The 20,284-nt window shown below is 49.8% G+C and overlaps 1 protein-coding gene across 1 annotated transcript in view; it reads right to left on the reverse strand.

Moving 5' to 3' along the window:
• CMKLR1 (chemerin chemokine-like receptor 1) overlaps positions 1 to 20,284 on the reverse strand; it is a 67,187-nt gene that overhangs the window by 4,131 nt on the left and 42,772 nt on the right. The gene's annotated exons all lie outside the window — the stretch shown is intronic.

Below are 20,284 nucleotides of genomic sequence, written 5' to 3' on the forward strand. Positions count from 1 at the left end.
GAGAGAGACAGGAATGTTCTGGGTGCGTCGTTGCTTTTGTGTCTGTGCGGCTCTAACTGCCTGTGAAGAACTGCGTGTCTTGGTGTGCAGAACTGTCTCTGCCTCCGTGTTCAGCTGCCCTTCTGTGTGGGGACACTGCACCCGCCCCCAGCTGGCGTGAGGACCACCCCATGTCTGGTGTGTCTGTGTGCCCCTCCTCCAAACCCCGGCCCTTGGGGAGGAAGGAGAGCTTGGTGGGCCAGCGGTCCCCAGGGCCTGGGACATGCCTGGCCTGCAAGCCGGGACCCCCAGACTCCCGTCCTGCTGTCTCCCCTAGCGCGTTGTGACTCCGGGACCCAAGGAGAAGCATCAGGGCCTGCATCTGCTGACAGCGGGGATTGCCTCCTGATTTCTCCAGGATCCCTGAGGCTGCTACAAACATCCCTGGTAGACAGTGTGGGCAGGAGGAAAGGATGGGGAGGCGGAGGGGTTGCCAGGGGCAAGGTCCTTCAGGAACCAGCTCCTTTCCTTCCTTCCCCCGTCTCTCTTGCACTGGTGTTTCTCCTCATCCCTACCCCCCTCACCGTTTTTCCTTATTACACTTGCCTCCTGCTCTCAATTTCTCTCTTTGTGGTCTCTTATATTTCCTCGAGATGCACATTAAACCTCTTTTCTCTCTTGTCTTTCTCCTGTCTGTCTCTTCCTCCCCGCCCCATCCCTGAACCAATCTCACTGACTGTGTTCTCTCTTTCTTGATTTCTGCTTCTCTTGGTCCATGTGTCTCTCCATGTCTCTCTCTATCTCTGTCTCTGTCTTTGCCTGTCTCTTGCTCGCTCTCTCTCTCCCTCTCCACCTCTGTTGTCCTCTCCTCCCTCCTCCCACTCATCTTCCTGGAGAGTGGGGGCGACTCATTGGGATCCAGACACAGTGAGACAAATGCTACCCGGCCCGGTAACCAAGGAAGTGGTTTCCTTAGCAACAGAATCTGCAGGCACGCGTTCCACTGCCCCGTCCCTTAGCTATGACAGTAAGCACCGAGAGGGTGGGGGACAAGCCTGGAGATGAGGAAGTCAGTAAAGTATGCCTCCTCTTGAGAGGGGACAGTGGTCAGAGATAAGCACTTTAGGGACATTCAAAACTATGAGAGGTGGAGGGGCTGTGGGGTCAGAGGCAGAGTGGAAACAGCTAGGGAAGCAGTCCACAGGACCTGGGGACAGACTGGATGCATGGGGGGTGGGCAGGCAAAGGGACACCAGGACTCTGTCTGAGCATCTTCAGAAGGAGGGCTTTTGAGGTGCAGAACATAGGGTAGAGGAGCAGGTGGGAGAGGGGGAAATGGTAAGCTGCTTGTCCCCGAGAGTTCACCATCTAGTTGGGGTGACATTGGGGGAAGGGAGGTGGAAACAGACACAGAAATATCTCAGGCAATTCGCCCTATAAACCGGCAACAAGGAGCCTGGGAGAAAAAGCACAGCCCCGAGGGTGGGTTGAGAGGCTCAGGGATGGCACATCATTGGATCTTGTGGCACAGAAGTTGGTGGTGACTCTTGGATTGGAACTTGGGAAGGACCCAGAGCCTGTCCCAAAGATGGAAGGCAGAAGGGGGTAGAATATAAAGAGACAGAGAGGAAGAGACAGGGAGAGAGAAAAGAGAAAACAGGAAGAGAGATTTAAATCATCGATCAGGCAATGTTTCCTACTGGGAAAACAAAATAGGCGTTCGATTTTAGAGAAACGAGAAAAGGGGGAGGGAGGAAACAGAAGCCCCCTACAGGGTGATAGCTTTTGCAGCTATAAATAACTGTCCCCAAAGAAAACACCTGTCAAGACACATCCACTCCCAGGGACACGGACTGTGTCCCCAGTCTAGGCTGATATTTAAATGAGTCAGAGCGGGTGACGGGGGTGAAAGGCAGAAAGTTGATCAATGTAACATCAACCCCTCGCTCCATTTTTCCCCCAAATGCAATAAAGCATGCAGGCGTGGAGAGTGATAAATCTGGATGATAATAATATCTGTCCCCACAAAAGCAACATGTTTATTTATCATGTTTGCACATTTACTATTTCCCCTCAAATTTACAGTCTGCAATCTGCCAGCAGGCAAGGGTGGCGGGGGGGGGGGGACATGGAAATGAGAACAAACTCGCAGAACATCAAGGAGTGAAGAAATGATGGCATATTTATCCCCTCCATCCACACCCCCACATCCAGGCTGCCTTAAATCCACTTTCAAACCACGGTGGTGATATATCTGAGCGGGACCATGCATCTCTATTTCTGGTCTCTGACAGCTAATTGAAACGAACAGTCATTATAGGACGGAACGTGTGGCAACAAAATGATTTTTGTGTGTTCTGGAGTCTTTTGCTAAACAATTATGGGGAGTGAACCGTCTGCCATATGTGAGAGAGGGGGTTGATCTTAGTGGAGACAAGTGTGTGTGTGTGTCCTAGAAAAATGGGAGATGAGAGGGAGGGGGAGGCAACTTAGGGGTCGGATTCTATTCTGAGACCTGCGTTAGGCACTGACCCATAGAGTTCCCTGGGCTTTCAAAACGTGGAATACCCATGCCTTATCCCAGACATGGGATAAGGATCAAATTTCCCAAAACATAAGAGTCCAGGTGTGGATGAGAGGATCTGCTGGGCTTACTGGGAGGAAAAGTTGTATTTACAGTTGTCTTGTTGATAATTCCTGGCCCTGATCTATGTGCCACTCTAGTAGTTGTTTTTTGTTTTTTTATTGACCATGCAGTGTGACATGCAGGATCTCAGTTCCCCAACCAAGGACTGAACTCAAGCCCCCTACAGTGGAGGGCAGGATCTTAACCGCTGACCTCAAGGCATGATCCCTAGAACCAGCACAGTGCCCGGCACACAAGTGCAATGGAAGTGCTTGGTGATTTTCTGAATGAGTGAATCGAGGACTGTTAAAGGATCTTCAGAGAAAAACCACAAGTCATCAGCCAGCTGCCCTGAATTTTCTCTCCAGTCACCCCCAGCCTGAGCCCCTAAAGCCGATGGTGTGGTGCAGCCCACTCACACTGGCTCTCAAAAGCCCATTGTGTGCGTCTCAAACTCACATGCAGTGACATCACATCCGTAGCTTGAAATTGGCCATGGTGAGAATATTTACACCATGGAAATTGGCCACTGCTACAAGTGGGTGAGGGTCTTTTTGGTTTTGTTTTGAGAGCCAGTTGTTAGGTGCTTACCAGCACACCAGTGCCCAAAGCACAGAGGCACACGTGTGGTACTTCTGGTCTTTTCCATGCCTTGATTCGTGCTGTCCCCCTCTATCTGGAAAGCCTCCTTAAGACCCAACTCAGGCTCCTCCTCCTCCAGGCAGCCTCCCCTGATCCCAGCTCCTCCTCTAACCTGACCGATCACAACTCCGGACATGGCCATTGTTGTGATCTCTGCAGTAATCTGGTGCATGAGTCTCAGACCTGAGGGCATGAGCTCTGTTAGGGCAGGAACCTTGACTCTACCTCTGGACTTCCACGCATTTCCTGGCCCAGACTAGGTGATGAGCAAATGTTGACCCAGTGGAAGAATGGATATGTCTGTTACATTTAACACCATCCACCAGCCTCTCAGTCATCACAGACTTTGGGGTGAGTAGCTAGAAGAACCCACCCCCGCCACTGCCCAAACAATGGCCCAGAAGACAGGGGGATGAGAAACCACTCACGGTGATGATAGCAGCTAATATTTTTTGTTGTTTAGTCGCTACGTTGTGTCTGACTCCTTTGCAACCCCATGGACTGTAGCCCACCAGGCTCCTCTGTCCGGGAGATTTCCCAGGCAAGAATACTGGAATAGGTTGCCATTTCCTTCTCCAAGGAATCTTCCTGACCCAAGGATCACACTCGCATCTCTTACATTGGCAGGTGGATTATCGCTGAGCCACCAGGGAAGCCCAGAATACTAATTATATGCTGAGCACTGTGCTAGGAGCTTCATATGTATAACGTCATTGAGTCATCACCAGAACTCTGGGAGGCAGGGACACAGTCTCCCCACTTTATAGTGAGGGAAACTGGGGTTCAGAGAGGTTAAGTACTTTGCCCAGTGTCACACAACTGGGAAATGTTTGGAGCTGGGCTTTGAATTCAGGCAGTCTAGCTCCAGAATCCATATGTTTAGCCGCGATGCTGTATCCCAGTGAGGAGAAACAATCCAAGAGCCCAGAAGGTAAGGGTGATCCTAGCAAGTCAACACAGAGAAGATTGCTGCAGTGGGAGATGAGGAATGAAAACAAACTGGGCAAAACCTGGCCTTTCTGGGGCCAAGGACCCACGGGGTAAAGAGGAGGTAGACAAGGCTGGGAGCTGATGCTCCAGGCAAATCTGGCTTCTTACCGACAAGGTGGTTTAATCGGTTCCCATGGCAACTGCCAAGCAATAATCTCTTACTCCACAGCTCAGTGGTTCTTTGTAAAGTCCCCCCCACTCTTTTCCTGCCATTCCTCTCAGCCAATAGAGGCAGGGAGACAGCTTCTTCCTCAGGACAGACTGTGCCGGAGGAGAAGAAATGGCCTTGAGATCCTTTCATGATGGAGGAGCAAGGTTTGGTGGGCGGAGGGGGTGGGGCGGGTGGAAGAAAGAACAAAGAGGAGCTTAAGACCTCACAGGTCCACTCCTCAGACTGGGAAGGGGGTTTCAGATGGGCTTATCAGTCTCATGGAGGCCATGAACTGTCTCCCCAGGAAAAGGTGAGCTGCACATCCACCCACGCATGCAGAGTTTTCCAAAGAGTTTCAAGGAGCATTTAGCCTCTTTGAGACCTAAACTAGGATATAAATAAATCATCTAATCCAGTGGCTTCCAAATTAGGGCAGCAGAACCCTATCTTCAATCAAAACCAGATGTGAAATCCCAGTCTCTAATACAGTGGTTCTCAGTCAGGAGGGATCTTCCCTTAGGGATATCTAGCGATATTTGGAGATGTCCTTGGTTTCCACAGTCTGGGGAGGGGCAGGTGCTACTTGCACCTAGAGGGTGGAGGCCAAGGTCGTAGCTCAAAATCCTGCAAAACACGGAACAACCTCCACAGCCAAATCTGACCTAGAATATCCAATAGTGCCAATGCTGTCAGACCCTGGTGTAATACAATAAAAGGGGCTCTGCTCATTCATCCACCCATTCAGTGAAATGAGTGGGGAGTTCCTTCAGCATCAGACTAAACTGACTTACATTTGAACTCAGCTGTGTGACTTGGGACCAGTTGCCAAACATCTCCGAGCCTTAGTTTCCTCACCTCTAAAATGGAAATGATCGCGGACTCTAAGTACTGGGCCCAGTACTCTATAGACTGTGGGGATGGGAGGGGGGGCGTGGAAAGCCCCAAGGTATTATCTTTATTATCATCACTATGACCTGGAGAAGGAAATGGCAACCCACTCCAGTATTCTCGCCAGGAAAATCCCATGGACAGAGAGCCGGGCCGGTGATCACAAAGAGTCCATGTGATCACAAACAGTCAGACACGACTGAAGCAGCTGAGCACACACGCACGCCTGCAGGCTCCTCTGTCCATGGGATTGTGCGTCGTTATGAAAGGAAGAGGCACTAGGTCTCTTTCTCTGAGGGCAGACCAGGAACTGGGTTCTCAACAGGTCCCACCAAACCTGCCGACACCTTGATCTTGGACTTCCCAGTCTCCCCCTCTGTAAAACCAGGATCGCTGCCCTGGGCGATCCCCTGAGGATCCAGTCACCCCTGGGACGGGACAACTTAGAGTCATACAAGCCAGCCCACTGGGGAACAAGGCCTGGAGAGGGAGGGGCCTGGCCCCAAACCATGTTTCACACCTATGTTCCCTGATGTCAAACCTACCACTCTGAGAACAGTCATCCTCCACACGCCCTTTCTTTGTGTGTTGATGGGCTAAATGGACTAAGGCCATGGGGTCCTGATGGCGGACTGGCAGGAGCTCAGCCTAGGGAAATTCACACCCTCTTTCTCCCCTTGGTTGCTGTCCTTGAAAGCCAGCCATTTTCCCTTCTCTTGCCTTGTAGGGCTGTGGGAAGTGTATAATTACTAAACATGCCTTCAAAGCAAGCTAATGTTGAAGAATAGTACTTTGGTACTAATTATTGTTATCAGAGGTTGCTTTCTACCTCATTAGATGCATGGACTTGACAATGGTTAGCTAATCCCCAAAGAGAAACCAGGAGCCCCTCAGGTGTTAGAACTGCATCTTTCCCAAGCAAATGTCCAGATTCCCAAGCCACAGGGTGGCCAGCTCATGGGTCTCGAAACCGGCATGAAGTACCTTCACCTTCCCGGGTTCAAGTCCGAGCTCTGCCGCTCCCCAGGAGTGCGGTCTTAGAAATGAAGGTCCGTGCTCTTGAGCATCGGTTTTCTGATCTAGAAAATGAGACCTGTGTATATGGAGTGCCTGACCCACTCTAGGGGATTTAATTATTATTGTTGTCCATGTCAGTTTTCCTCCACTGTGGAAGACTCAGTGTTTTGGTTTTTGATCAACTTTATTGAAGTATATTTCGCGTATAACAAAATTTGCCAGTTTCACTTATACCATATGATGGATTTTAACTGCTGCCATATACAGGCATGTCACCACCATCACCATGTTGCTATGGAACATTATGGTGTGTGCGTGCTCAGGCATGTCTGTCGTGTCTGACTCTTTGTGACTCTATGGACTGTAGCCCGCTAGGCTCCTCTGTCCATGGGATTCTCTAGGCAAGAATACTGGAGTGGGTTGCCATGCCCTCCCCCAGAGGATCTTTCTGATCCAGGGATGGAAGCTGCATCTTCTGTGTCTCCTGAGCCACCTGGGAAGCCCTGGAACATTATCATTTCCCCCCCAAATTCTTTGATGCCTTTTGCAGTTGATTCCTTTTCTCTACCACCATAGCCTCTAGCAACCACCAGTCTTTTTTCTATCATAATTTTCCAGAATTTCATGTAAATGGAATCATATGCATCTTGTTCTTTTAGCTAAAGTAAGATTTTTGAGATTTATCCTGGTTGTTGCATATATAAATAGTTCATTCCTTTTCACTGCTGAGTAGTACTCCATTGTATGGACATACCGCATCTCTTTTTTTTAACCTATTCACCAACTGATAGCAATTTGACTTCTTTCCAGTTTTTGGTTATTATCAATAAAGCTATTTGGTTGGCCAAAAAGTTCACTCAGGTTTTTTCCATATGATGTTACAGAAAACCTAAATGAGCTTTTTGGCCAATTCAGTACTACAAATGTTCACATGTGGGTCTTTGTATGAATATAGCATTCTCAATCTCTTGAGCAGATACCTAGGAGTGGAATTGCTGCCAGGTCATAAGACACACAGATGTTTAATAAGAGAAACTGCCAAACTTTTCCAAAGAGTCAACATCATTATGTACTCCCTCCAGGAGTATAAGAGAGTTGTTAGTGCTTGAGCTCAGTCATATCTGACTCTTTTCAACCTCATGGCCTGAAGTCCTCCAGGCTTCTCTTGTCCATGGAATTCTCCAAGGCAAGAATATTGGAGTGTGTTGCCATTTCCTCCTCCAGGGGAATCTTCCCAAGCCAGGGATCCAACCTGTGCCTCTTGCATCTCCTGCATTGGCAGGCAGATTCTTTACTGCTGTGCCACCTGGGAAGCTGGTATGAGAGTTTAGTTGTTTGAATATTTAGGTTTTGTGAGAGGATTCACATGACAGAACACTCCCCTGCTCCATCAGCTGGGGTTGCTTCGGACAAAAAGTGTGAGAACATCTGACTCACAGACATGTGAGCCCCCATAAGAACAAGGACTGTGGTCTGTCCCCCTGCTATGAGTTGCTGCCATTTTGCTGGACCTACTCAGAAGCAGGCAACTTCCCAGCATCTGATTCTCACACTAACTCTATGGTTTAGAAACCACCATGAGCTTGTTTCACAGATGAGCAAGTGGAGGCTTAGGGGATCACTTAATTGTTCAAGAGATGCAAGCAAGAGTCAGGGCCAGGACTTGAACTTCGGTGGATCTAAGAACAAAGGCCCAGAGGGCTAAACCACTTGTCACATGGAGAGTGACAACAGGTGGGGAAGGAAGGCGGGGGAAAAGATGCTGCCATCCCATGTGCCAAGCAAGACATGGACATGTGTACTCCAGAATGCTGTTGATCAGAAAGAAACCAGCGCCTTGTGCAGAGCGCTTTGGAGGTCCAAGGAAGCAGAAAATCTGAAATCTCCAAGAGCCCTCTTTTTCTCCACCTCCTCTGAGGTTTGCAGTCCCCAACCCAAGCCTCTCCTTAATCCAATTAAAACGGACTTGTTTATGCTTATCAGCTCTTTATTGGGTTTGTTAAAAATGTGCAAATTACCCAGAGGCCTCTTCGTCCCCCTGAACCAAAAGGCATCAATAAAACTATTAAGTTAAATCCAATTAAGCACAGCTGCTGGAACTTGAGTGTGGTAGAGCAGAACAGAAGGGAAGGAGGGAGGGAAAGGATTTTTGCTGGGGAGAGAAGAGACCTTCCAACATCCCCACTTAAGACACCTCTCCAGCATTCCATGAGTGTGGGTAGGAAAAGGGCCAAAAGATCCACCATCTACCATGTTCTGGAGGGTGGACTTCTGTGTACTGCATCATTTAATTATGTGTGTGTGTATGTGTTCAGTTGCTAAGTCGTGTCCACTGTTTGCAACCTCATGGACTGCAGCACGCCAAACTTCCCTATCCAATTATCTCAGTAAGTTCAAGGGGAGGACACAGTTGACCCATTTTGTAGATGAAGGAACTGAGGCTCAGAGAGGTGAAATACGTTGTCCAGAATGTCCCACAAATGGGAAGTGACAAAGGCAGAATTTGTGTCCTGATCTGTCTAAGCCCTCTCCCTGGAATCTTGGAATGTCAGAGCTTAAAGGGTCCTTCCAGGTTGTCTGGCCAGGAGCAAGGCTCTGGAAACACACAGACCCTGAGTTTACACATCCCTAACCAGGTGGTGCTAGTGATAAAGAACCCACCTGCCAATGCAGGAAACCCCAAAGATTCGAGTTCTATCACTGAATCAGGGAGACCCCCTGGAGTAGGAAATGGCAACCCACTCCAATATTCTTGGGGAAATTCCATAGACAGAGGGGCCTGGTGGGCTACAGCCCACGGGGTTGCAAAGAGTCAGACTCCGAGCACACGAGCAGAGCAGAAAAGGTGTACAGCCACGCAAGCCTCCCTAGGTTTGGGGAGGAGTCAATGAAGTGATGTGTGTCTTAAGTAACTGGTACATAGTAGGTGCTTGTTATATGCTGACTTCTGATAAGTGCACTCTTGTCAAAACCCATCTCCTTCCCCTTCCCTGTGTTTTTAGAAAAGAGGGCTGAGACCCAGAAAGGGAGCATGACTGTCAAAGTTACACAAAGACCGTGACAGCGGTAGGACTCCAGCATGAGTCTCTTGCCTTCTGATTTAGCACTTCGTTTCAGAACCTGCGCTGCCTCTCCACTTTGCACATGAAAGAAAAGCCTAAAACACAGGCATAAAGTGTCGAGGGCACTTGGTGTCCAGGGTCATCAAGTTTGAGGCTGCGAGACTTCCCTGGTGGTCCGATGGGTAAGACTTCACCTAACAATGCAGGGGATGAGGGTTCGATCCCTGGTCGGGGAGCAAAGATCCCACATGCCTTGTGGCCAAAAAACCAAAAACAGAAACAGCATTGTAATCAATTCAATAAAGACTTTTAAAATGGTTAAAAAAAAAAATTGTTGCCGAGCACAAGAGCTTGGCAGCCTCTGTATCCCAGTCTCTTGGCACCGCCATTGCTTAGCTGTGTTGATTGAACACATGTCTTAACCTCTCTGAGCATCTCGTTTCTCCTCATTAAAAGCAGGGCTCGTCACCCCATCCCAGTAAACGTTTAGGGTGCAGCGAGGTCGGGCAGATGAAAGCCCCGTTTAAGGCAGAATGACTGTCTGCAAACAGCACTGCACACGGGACACTGTGGTGGTGGGGGGGGGGGTGTTGAGCATCTGTTCTTGTGGTCTCCGAAGATCCAGGCTGGGTTTCCAATTCCTGGCAGCCCTCCGACCCAGGGGACACAGCTCAGGAAGGGAGAGCAGACGCCCAGGGTTCCAGGCAGCGTTAATCCTATTACAGATGCATTAGGAGTCCCAGGTGACCTCACGAAGCACCGTCCTCTCCACAGAGCTTTTCCAGCCCTGTCCCTGGCTGATTCCCAGGTCTCAGAAATCTGGGAAGCAATTCCACCTAAGTGGGCAGAAAAGTCATGGACAACTGTGCATTGATTACAGCAATGCCAAAGCCTCCTGGGCTGCAAGGATGCAGTCCTCATAGTGCAAGGATAAACAGCTGGAAGTTAGACCAGGGTAGCGGGGAAGGGGGTTCAGCTCCCAATCACTACATCCTCTTCCCAGCCCAGTCATCTTGGGCAAGAGACTTTGCCCCTCTGAGCCTGCACACCTCCTTCAAATGTGAAACGTAGAATAATTGTCATTAACTGTTGAAGGTTGTTGGTCATGATCTTAATAGTGATCATTATGACTTTTTCATCCCAATTCTTAAGGCCCAACCCCTGTTGGGAGCGGCAGATAAAGTCAAGAAGGGGGAATTCCCTGGCAGTCTAGTGGTTAGGACTCCGCACTGCCACTGCAGGACTTCCAGGGCACGGGTTCGATCCCTGGTGGGGGAATTAAGATTCTGCATGCCATGCTGTGTGGTGCGGGGGGTGGGGGGGAGAAGTGTTGGTAGTAGATGGCTCTTCTGCAAATGATGAAGGAGCTTTTTTAATTAGTGCTGCAAATGCAAGATATTTGTCCAGTCGGCCCCAGGAGTCTGTGTGCATGGGAGGAGAGTTGGACCAGTTACATAAGAGGAAGAATGATGTGATATCTGCTCTGATGTGTGCAATGTGATTTGCAGCCGGGCTCTGGACTAAAGGCGGGCTGCTGTCTTGAGGGAGGATTTCCCACCTCCCTTTATTCTCTCGTTTTAGCACAAAAGAAAGCCCAGCTCCTGGATTCTGCCAGGGCAAGGAGCAGACCCCCTTCCTACAAGGACTCTGAGGCTTACCACTGGATAATAGGAGAATAGAGAACAGGGAGAGGAGAAGGAAAGAACCAGGAGGCAGAAGAAGGGGAGGGGGTGCGGGAGAGAGGACTGCCCTAGTACTGGCTAGCGTCCTCCTTGCAGCTTTGCCCCAGGCCCACAGAGGACAGGGAGTGGCCTCCAGACCACAGCCTGGTCTCGCTGGCTTTCCCAGCGCCCTCTGTTCTCATGCGCTCTGGATATGGGGCAGGGGCAGTGAACTGCTCTCCAGCTAGGATGCTTCCTCTTAGTCCCAGCTGGGAGGAGGGCAGAGAAGGGGTGCCGGGGTTTATTTTCAGGGGAGCCAGGGCGGGCAACTGATCTGCCAAGCCCAGGGCAAGATCCTCTTTCCATGGTCTTACACTCACACGTGCAGGACCAGGGAGAGTGGAGACATTCCTTCACATGCACTGGGGCAGAGCCCTCAGGGAACTCCAGACTCTCCCATGACTCCCTGGGACCATCAGACCAAGCCACACCCTGCACATGCCTGAAATGAATCCCGGAGGCCAGCAAGAGGACACTTAGCCTCCGGAGCCTGTATGAAGATCGTTTGGACTAAAATGTCAAAACGGAGTTAGATTAGTTTGCTAGAGCCTCTGTAACAAAGTACCACAGACCGGGCAGCTTAAACATCGAAAAACATTGTCTCACAATTCTGGGGGCTGGAAGTCCAGGATCAAGGTGTCAGCGGGGCTGGTTCCTGCCGAGCGCCCGGACAGGAGGGTCTTCCCCACGCCTCTCTCCTTGGCTTGCACGTGGCCGATTCCCCCTGTGTCTCTCCATGTCATCTTTTCTCTGTATGTGTCTCTATTCAAACTTCCCCTTTCTATGAGGACACCAGTCAAACTGGATCAGGACCACCCCAATGACCTGATTTTAACTTTCTCACCTCTGTGAAAGCTCTGTTCCCAAAGCGGGTCACATTTGAAAGTACTGGAGGTCAGGAGTTCAACACAAGAGTGTGGGGGATACGCTACACACCGCAGCGGGGGTAAAGCTTAACTGTGCTTTCGTTTTGTTTTCTGCCGGTGCTGGGAGGTGGGAGAAGTGGGAATGGAAGTCGTGAGGAAGACCAGATCAGCTACAGACAAAGCAATTACATTTTCTTCACACACTCAAACTGCAGCAAGCATTCAGTGTGCAACCCCAATACATAATTTAAGCAGATTTGTGCAGCCTCCTGAAACAATAGCTTGGATTAGGCACGGCCCCCAGAGATAACAAAGCAAGTTGCAGTCTTGTTGTTCCAGTAAAAGGGAAAAAAAAAAAAGGAATAAAACATTACAACAGCGAGAGCTAGCAACTTTAGGGATGTGTAATATTTTCCAGATGCTCTGATAAGCTCTTGACACATGATTTTATTGAATCCTCATGCAACCCTACAAGACGTGTTTCCTACTCTCCCAGGCTTAGGGATGGGGAAACCAAGTTTCAGAGAGGAAAAGTTAATTGCCCAGTCAACCCGGCCTGATTCCAAAGGCTGTGTGCGTGTGAACACTGCCCGCTGTACCCGCCTCGTTTTCCTGAGCTGGGTGACCTCTTCCTAAAGCCTTAAAGAGTGCTTCCCTCTCCCTCAAGGGAAGGGGTGGGGGCAGGGACCCGAAGCGGGGTACTGGTGTGCAGAAGGCTCGGATCAGCCAGATCTGTAGGCTTCCCTGGGCTTGAGGGTCAGGCTTTAGAAGCTAGGCTGTACTTAGCTTCTCTGGGGAGAACCCATCAGGGAGTTACAAAAACAACGGCAACAATGACACTTGTAAAAAGGGAACAATCTACAGGTCTCTCAATTGAACTTGGCTAAATAAGTTGTGGCTCTTCTATTAGGTCTGCTACACAATCAACTCAGCAATTAATGCCCTCAGGAGCGATATGTGGTTGACACAGAATGATATGTCTGAGCGAAAATGTTAGAGAAAGAAAGACAGAGCCATTGAAGGAGATGTATACCCACGTTGAAGAGCAGAGAACAGAGGAGCTGGGCGTGGGGGCATCTGGGTTCTTGCCCTAGCCCCGTCCAGTGAACTGTGCGACTCATTTCCCATCAGGCATGCAGGGAACCGACTCAACTAGACTGACCATCAGGGTCTTGTCAGCTTTGACACTTAAGTCTGAGCAAACCATTTCCATAGAACTATCTGCATCCTTGAAGATTCTGTGACCAGGGGACCAGGAGGAGGTTTATAAGCAAGCGACACAACTGGGAAATCTAGGAGCCAGAAAGGGGTGACATTTAAGACTCCAACAAGCTGAAAACCCATCGCCCCAGTGGTGAGCCTGCTAGGGGAGTGTAGAACCCCCATTTGGGATTCCCCAAATGCAGCAGGGACCTCTATACCCACTTTCTTGTTCCATCAACCTTCAGGATTCCTGAAATTCCACTTTTAGCACACCTTTCGTTTGGGCTGAGCAGTGCCACCTCCCAGCTGCTCTTTCAAGGGTGGGAAGGAATATTGGATCAGATCACTCCCCCATTTTGAAGAGTCAGAGATGGGGGAGCAGTCGCTGACAGCTGCACCCTGACCCTCAGAATCAATCCCAGGTCAGCAACCCCAGCCAAGACATGAGCCTTCTCTCTCTAACCCCTGCGAGGGTCACGGCTTTACAACAGAAAGCCTTTCTCTCCCTTTTGTACTAGTTTCTTCATCCCTCCTTTACTGGGGCTTCCCTGGTGGCTCAGTTGGTAAAGAATCTGCCTTCAGTGGCGGAGACCTGGGTTTGATTCCTGGGTTGGGAAGATACCCTGGAGGAGGACATGGCAACCCACTCCAGTTCTTGCCTGGAGAATCCCCATGGAAAGAGGAGCCTGGTGGGCTGCAGTCCATGGGGTTGCAAAGAGCCAGACGTGACTGAGCGACAAAGCACTCCTTTGTTGAACACAAGAAACAGCCTACCTAATGAAAAAGAAGCTGTACAGATGTGGGTTCAAGCTCCAGCTCTTCTCCATGCTAACGTTTTGTAAGATTCAGGAGAGTGAAGAGAGTGACTGCCCTCACATCTCCAAAGCCCAGCACAGTGTAGGTGCTCAATAAAAATCAATGCAGCTTAACAATGTAATCAATATAGAAAAAAAGGTAAAATAAATTTGAAATGGTGAATTGTAATAATTATTGTCATAAAACTCACTTACGATGATGATAAACATAAGCTTATTTCTTCATTCATTCCACTAAATACAATGAGCACTTCTTCTGTGCTAGGCACTGCTCTGGGTGCTGGAGGTAAGCAAGATGAGCACAATTTGTGGCCTGATGGAGCTCACCACTCAGGCAGGGAACAGCCTTAAGACAGTTAAACACAGAAATAAATAAAATTATTCCAGATGGTGATAAGTACCCTGTGGTTCTGGGAAAGTTGACCTCTTTGAGTTTCAACTTCTTCATCTCCAGTTAAGCTGCTTTTACGCTTCAGGCTTCTGATGAGGATTGCATGGGATGATGGATGTGGAATTGCCTAAAATTCCATCATGAGTCAGTTCTCCCCAGTAAAGCACTGGGGCCTGACCATCACAAACTGCCTGTCATGAACCAGGGCTCCTAGGCTGTCACTAGCCAGCAGCCACGGCCAAGGGCCCCCTTCCCCACCTCCAGGAGTGAGTCCCTGCCCTGTGGCGCCAGCCTCTGGGAGTCAGCCGGAAACTCCTTCGGTTATCTGGACATTTGTTCCATAGGTGTCACACATCTGTATGATGGAAGCCTGGGAAAAGATCATCTGGAATTCATCCTTCCCAAAGTTATGCGTCTGGACTCCAGGGATCCTCGGGCGCCGGGGACTAATCATGCCGCTGTGCTTTCTGCCGTAGCGTCGCCCAATGCCCAACACAGACCTGGAGCCCAGCTGACCGCTCCATCCATGATTTCTGAGTGGCAGGACAAACACAGGAAGTTTGTGGCCACGGTCACACCAGCCAAACCCTTAACCGAGTCCAGGACCGGAAAAGAACTATAAAACAATAGAAGGAGGGGAAGGCGGAGGAGGGAGGCATCTGGATCCTTTATTTTCAGGCTGCAATTAATCAGATGAAGGGGAAGCAAAAAGGCCAGGGGTGGTAGATGCACTTAACAGTAGCCTCCCTCCTTCGCTGTGACCGCTCCTAAAGGTACAAGGGAAAGAACTGTGGCTACTCCACTTCCAAACTACGTGACCTGGGGCCTCAGTTTCCATGTCTGTGAAATGGGGGACAGTCCTACCCTTTCCAATTGCCATCAGTATGAGGAAAAAAATGTGAAAATACTTTGGAAATGATGTAATCACGATTTAGATGATGAGTTAAATTTAAATTAATTCATCATCATGAATTAGATGATAATGATGACAAAAATAACATCAACCGATAGTTTTTTTTTTTTTTCTCATTCATTCAACATAATATGGTGAGAACTTTTTCTGTACGAAGCACTTCTAGGTGCTGGAGGTACAGAGGTGGGCAAGAGGTAGTCCCTGGACAGACAGTCTTAAGGCAACTAAACAAAGAAATAAATCAAATTATTCCAGATGACAGGAAGTACTATGGTGAAAAAGAAACGGGAGATCTGCTGGACCGTGAGTGGGGAGGGGAAGGCTCCCTTAAGTGCGGGAGGGGTCGGGAAGGGCCGGTCTCGGGAGGTGACACGTACTGAGAGCTGGAGGAAGTGGAGGAGCCAGTCATGCAAACAGAGGCCCGAGAGCAGCAAACTCGAAGTCCTGAGTGGGGAACAGACTCAGATGTGTTAGCGTTGTCGCCGCTGTTGATGTCATGTGGTTCTGGGGAGACAGAGAGAATGCCTGGCTGGGGAGCATCATGAGGTAAAGATGGAAGAGGTGATGTCAGTCCTCTAGAGCCTTGTAAGTCACAGTGAAAGTTTTGGATTGCTGTACTCTGTGCCAGATGGATGCTCACTCTAGCTGCTTCGTGAAGAGTGAGTTGTCAGGGGGCAAGGCTGGAAACAGGGAGACCAGTGATAGGATAGATGCATGTCTGCTAAAAGAGGGCAGCGCGTGTGAGCCCAGCACCTGCTGAATGCTTAAATTTCACATCTCCTTTAATCTCCATGGCAACCCCGTGAGCTGCAGGTCCTTACTATACCCATTGTACAGGAAAGAAAACTGAGGCTTTGGAGATGTTGAACAGCTTGCTCACAGTCAGAGAGCCTTAACCCTAGCCCTAACCTTAGCTGATGTAATGGTGGAGCTGGGGTTCCAGCCCAGGCAGTCTGACTCCCAAGCCCATGTGATCCTGGGTCTTGACCATCAAAGGCCCTTTGAGTCCAAGGGCAGAGTGGGAAGGGCTCAGTCCTTCCTGAGATGCTGCCTCTTCGGATGGACCCCTTCAGAACCACCGCTCTCTGAGTTGCTCCCTTGAATCAGAAGGAAGCCCCCAGACCTGGGTCTGCCCAGGGTGCCAATGCAAGTGGGAAGTCACTCCTGCAGGTGCCATGAATTTTTTTATTTTCAAAAACTTTTAATTGAGATAATTAATGAAGTGCAGTGCACTTGTGAAGTGCGTTAATCTTATATGTACAGATTAACGGGTTTTTCATATGAAGACAACCATGGAACCACCACCTGGATCAAGAAAGAGAGCATCTCTCATCTGCTGCGTGTGTGCTCAGTCACTTCAGTCATGTTTGACTCTTTGTGACCCCGTGAACTGTAGCCCGCCAGGCTCCTCTGTCCATGGGATTCTCCAGGCAAGAGTGCTGGAGTGGGATTCCATGCCTTCCTGTGGGATCTTCCCAACCCAGGGATCGAACTTGCGTGTCTTATGTCTCCTGCATTGGCAGGCGGGTTCTTTACCACTAGTGCCACCTGAGGAGCCCTCTCACCTACACCCAGGACAATTTTGAAGGGTACAGTTTATGATTCAAGCATAGCACGTCTCTGCTCTGTACCAGGTTTTTCCAAGATCTCCTACCTCCCCAGGAAGGAAGACTCACTGGAAATTCCAAGTGACTCCCAGACCCTAGGCAGGGGTCCTTCAGGGCAGAGCAGCACCAAAGCCCTTGTTAACAGACCAAGAAGTGAAGAGGGCGGCTTGGTGAAGGCCCAGGTCTCTAGAATGATGGTGATTTAAAAGTGACTCATGTAAGTATTTCCATGAATTTCTCATCTCTCAGCAGTGGGTAAGACAGGAGGTCTCCAGTCTTATTACAAAGAAGCCTCAGTTTCATCATCTGCAAAATGGGGGGATGGGAAGGGATGAACCTGATAAAGCCGAGTTTCCTGCAAACTCAACAACCCTAAGATTCTCAGGGTCAGGAGGAAGTGGCAAGTCCACCCAGACAACATTTTCTTCTGCCAAATGAAAAAGCAACCTCTCAGATTCCTCACTCTCACCTCCCCAAAATCTGACACTGGAGAAGTAGCACACGCTTACCGTCTTTCTCCAGGGAAGAGTATCTTCAGAGGACAATTTATATTTACAAGTTGCTTTAGGGTCAAAGAGACTGGGGTTTGAATTCTAGCTCTATCACTTACTAGCTGAGTGACACTGAACCTCAATTTCCTCATCTGTAGATGGATATAGAAATGGCCCTTACCACAAAGATCTCTGTAAGGATTCAGTGAAATGATGAGAGGAAAGTGCTTGGTGGGTGCCTGGAGGATTCTAGGTGACCTCCGAGGTGAAACCCCAAGTTCAAGCACTTGGCATCTTGTCTGTTAAATTCCCCGCAGCCACCACCCACAATTGCTACATTAATATGCCTTCGTTCCTCTTAGGTTAATATATGTATTATTTATAGGGCCTTATTATATGCTCAGAGGGCTCCCCTGAGAAATATAATTGTGCATTGGGAGGCAAATTTGAATAATATTTACAATTAATTTCCGTCAATAAAGCAACACACCAAGGCCTCTATGCAGCTGAAATGAGCTCTGGGTTGGTTTCCGACTAACCGCTCCCCCGAGAAAGCTTGGGTAGCTTTTAACTATCTCTGGAGTAGTCGGCTTCTCTCAGGCTCCACTTGGCTCCCAAAGTCCAGACACCAGGGCATTCACCTGGATGCGGTAGCAGCCTCGGGCTTCCCCTCCCGCCCCTCTCTAACTAGTCCTCCAGAACAGTCCTGGGCATCAGGCCTCCTCTCATCCTTTTTTTTTTTTTTTTTGGCTGCATTATGTGGCAATTGGGATCTTAGTTCCCACACCAGGGACGGAACCCGTACCCCTGCATTGGAAGCACCAGGTCTTAACTACCGGACCCCCAGGGAGGTCCCAGACATCCTTTTAATAGATCTGAGTCACCCCTTTACACATGGCTTCCCCTTCCCCATCCCACAGTCTGGCCCTGCCTCCTCTCCATTACCGTTACCTGGCCGATGCTCATTGTACTCACTTGGCTGCATCCCCCACCCACATTTCGATCCTCCAGTCACCCTGCTCCCTCCCACATCAGTGCAATTTCCTCCTCCTGCAGCACCCTCTCCAGAACCTCCCCACTGTGTCAGCGCCTACCCATCCTTCAAATCTCAGGTGTCTCTTCCCCCGGGGCTCAGCAGTAAAGAACACACCTGCCAATGCAGGAGATGTGGGTTCGATCCCTGGGTGGGGAAGATCCCCTGGAGGAGGAAACGGCAACCCACACTCCAGTATTCTTGCCTGAAGAATTCCACAGAGGAGTCTGGCAGATTACAGTCCATGGGGTCAAAAAGAGTCAGATATGACTGAGTACACGTGTACCACCCCTGGGGAAGTTTCTTGGCCTTGGACAGTGTCACCTCCCTCTATAATATATGGGTGACACTTACTATGATTGTTTTCTGTTTGGGGTATATTTTTTTAATTGGCTGGCACCACTGTCCAATGAATGAGCTAAGAGGACAGGACTGTGTATGTCCTGACCATCCCCAATCCCCAGTGTTAACTACAAGGCCCAGCAAAGAGGGGTATTAGAGGGATGTTTGTGAAGTGGGTGAGTGGGTGGACTTACACATAGATGGTTAAGGAAATGGATGGGTACATGAAAGGATGGCTGGATGAATGTGCAGATGAGAGTATCTGTCCTTGGGTGGGCCAATGCACGGAGTTGCAAGGAGTCCTAGCTTTTAGTCCCATTTCTGCCACGGCTGACTGCATTATCTTGGGTAAGTCACTATCTGTCTTATATCCTTGGTTCCTAGGAAAATTACATGAGCGGAGGGAATTTTTTTAAGATACGGATTTCTTGTGGTCTAAAATTTGGGGAATGGGAGGTTGGGAGCTGCAGGGGTTCTCCTGCCGTCCCACAACGTAGCCGTGTGACTCTGGACAGCACACTTCACCTCTCTGAGCCTCAGCTGACGTTCCATGAGGTGGGTGGGGGAGGCAAGGGGCAGGACCCGCCAGCAATGAGAGTCCTCACACTTGCTTCGGTCTGTTTATTCAAGAGAAACATTGTCTTCAGAGAGGAAGCAAGCAAACCCCCTAATGAATTATTTCATGGTCGGACGAGCTGCCTCCCGATTCCCCCTTGTCCTGGATCCCAGCCCCAGGAGCAGTTCTCCAAAGCCAGAGCACCAAAGCACGTCCAGGAGGAATGGAGAGGGAGGCCGGGACCAGGAGCTGGGAAATCACTGACCACACCAGCCAAGCCAGCACACCTCCTTTTGCAGATTTCTCCAAGGGCAGCTCTTGCAAGCTCAGTTCCCTCTTCTGTGAAACAGGGAGGACTTGGATGGGGATGAGATTGGCCAGCCCGTGAGGCTCTCATGATTGGATTCTCTCTTCTCCCATCCATGGGCTCTGGGCTCTGCTCTCCAAGCTGACCCTGGGGTCCAGCTTAAGGCAAACTCCTCCCTCGGCCAGCACCTGAGTCCAACTCCCCTTCTGAGACCCTCCCTCTTCTCTTCCTCCTCTCTCCCACCCTCTCCCTCTCCATCCTCCCAAGGGCTGAAGAAGCTGGGAACTCTCGGGCAGCAGACCCAGTTCTGTTTACTACTGTGTGACTCTCAACAAGTGGGGGCCACAGGCTAAGCCTCCCTTTCTGCACCCCCACCCGTGTCTGATGGTCCTCTTCTTACAGGGCTGTTTTTGAGGCTTTGATGAGATTCTGGGCCGGATACACGGTAGATGCTTAATAAATGACAGATCCCTTTTCTTCATCTTTGTTCTCCTTCGCGCTTCTCTCCCTCCTCCCTCTCCCCCCTCCCTCAGACAGCATCTTCTCTTTCTGTCCCTCTGCCCACAACCCCGTGCCCCCTCCACCCACCCCACCCACACAGGAGGCAGTGCTGCAGGACCCATTGGCGGGTCCTGGCCCCGGAGGGAAGGCTCTCGGGCACACAGCGTCTTGGCCGCCTGTGGA

Source organism: Muntiacus reevesi, chromosome 13 (genome assembly GCF_963930625.1).
Source record: "Muntiacus reevesi chromosome 13, mMunRee1.1, whole genome shotgun sequence".
NCBI lineage: Eukaryota > Metazoa > Chordata > Mammalia > Artiodactyla > Cervidae > Muntiacus > Muntiacus reevesi.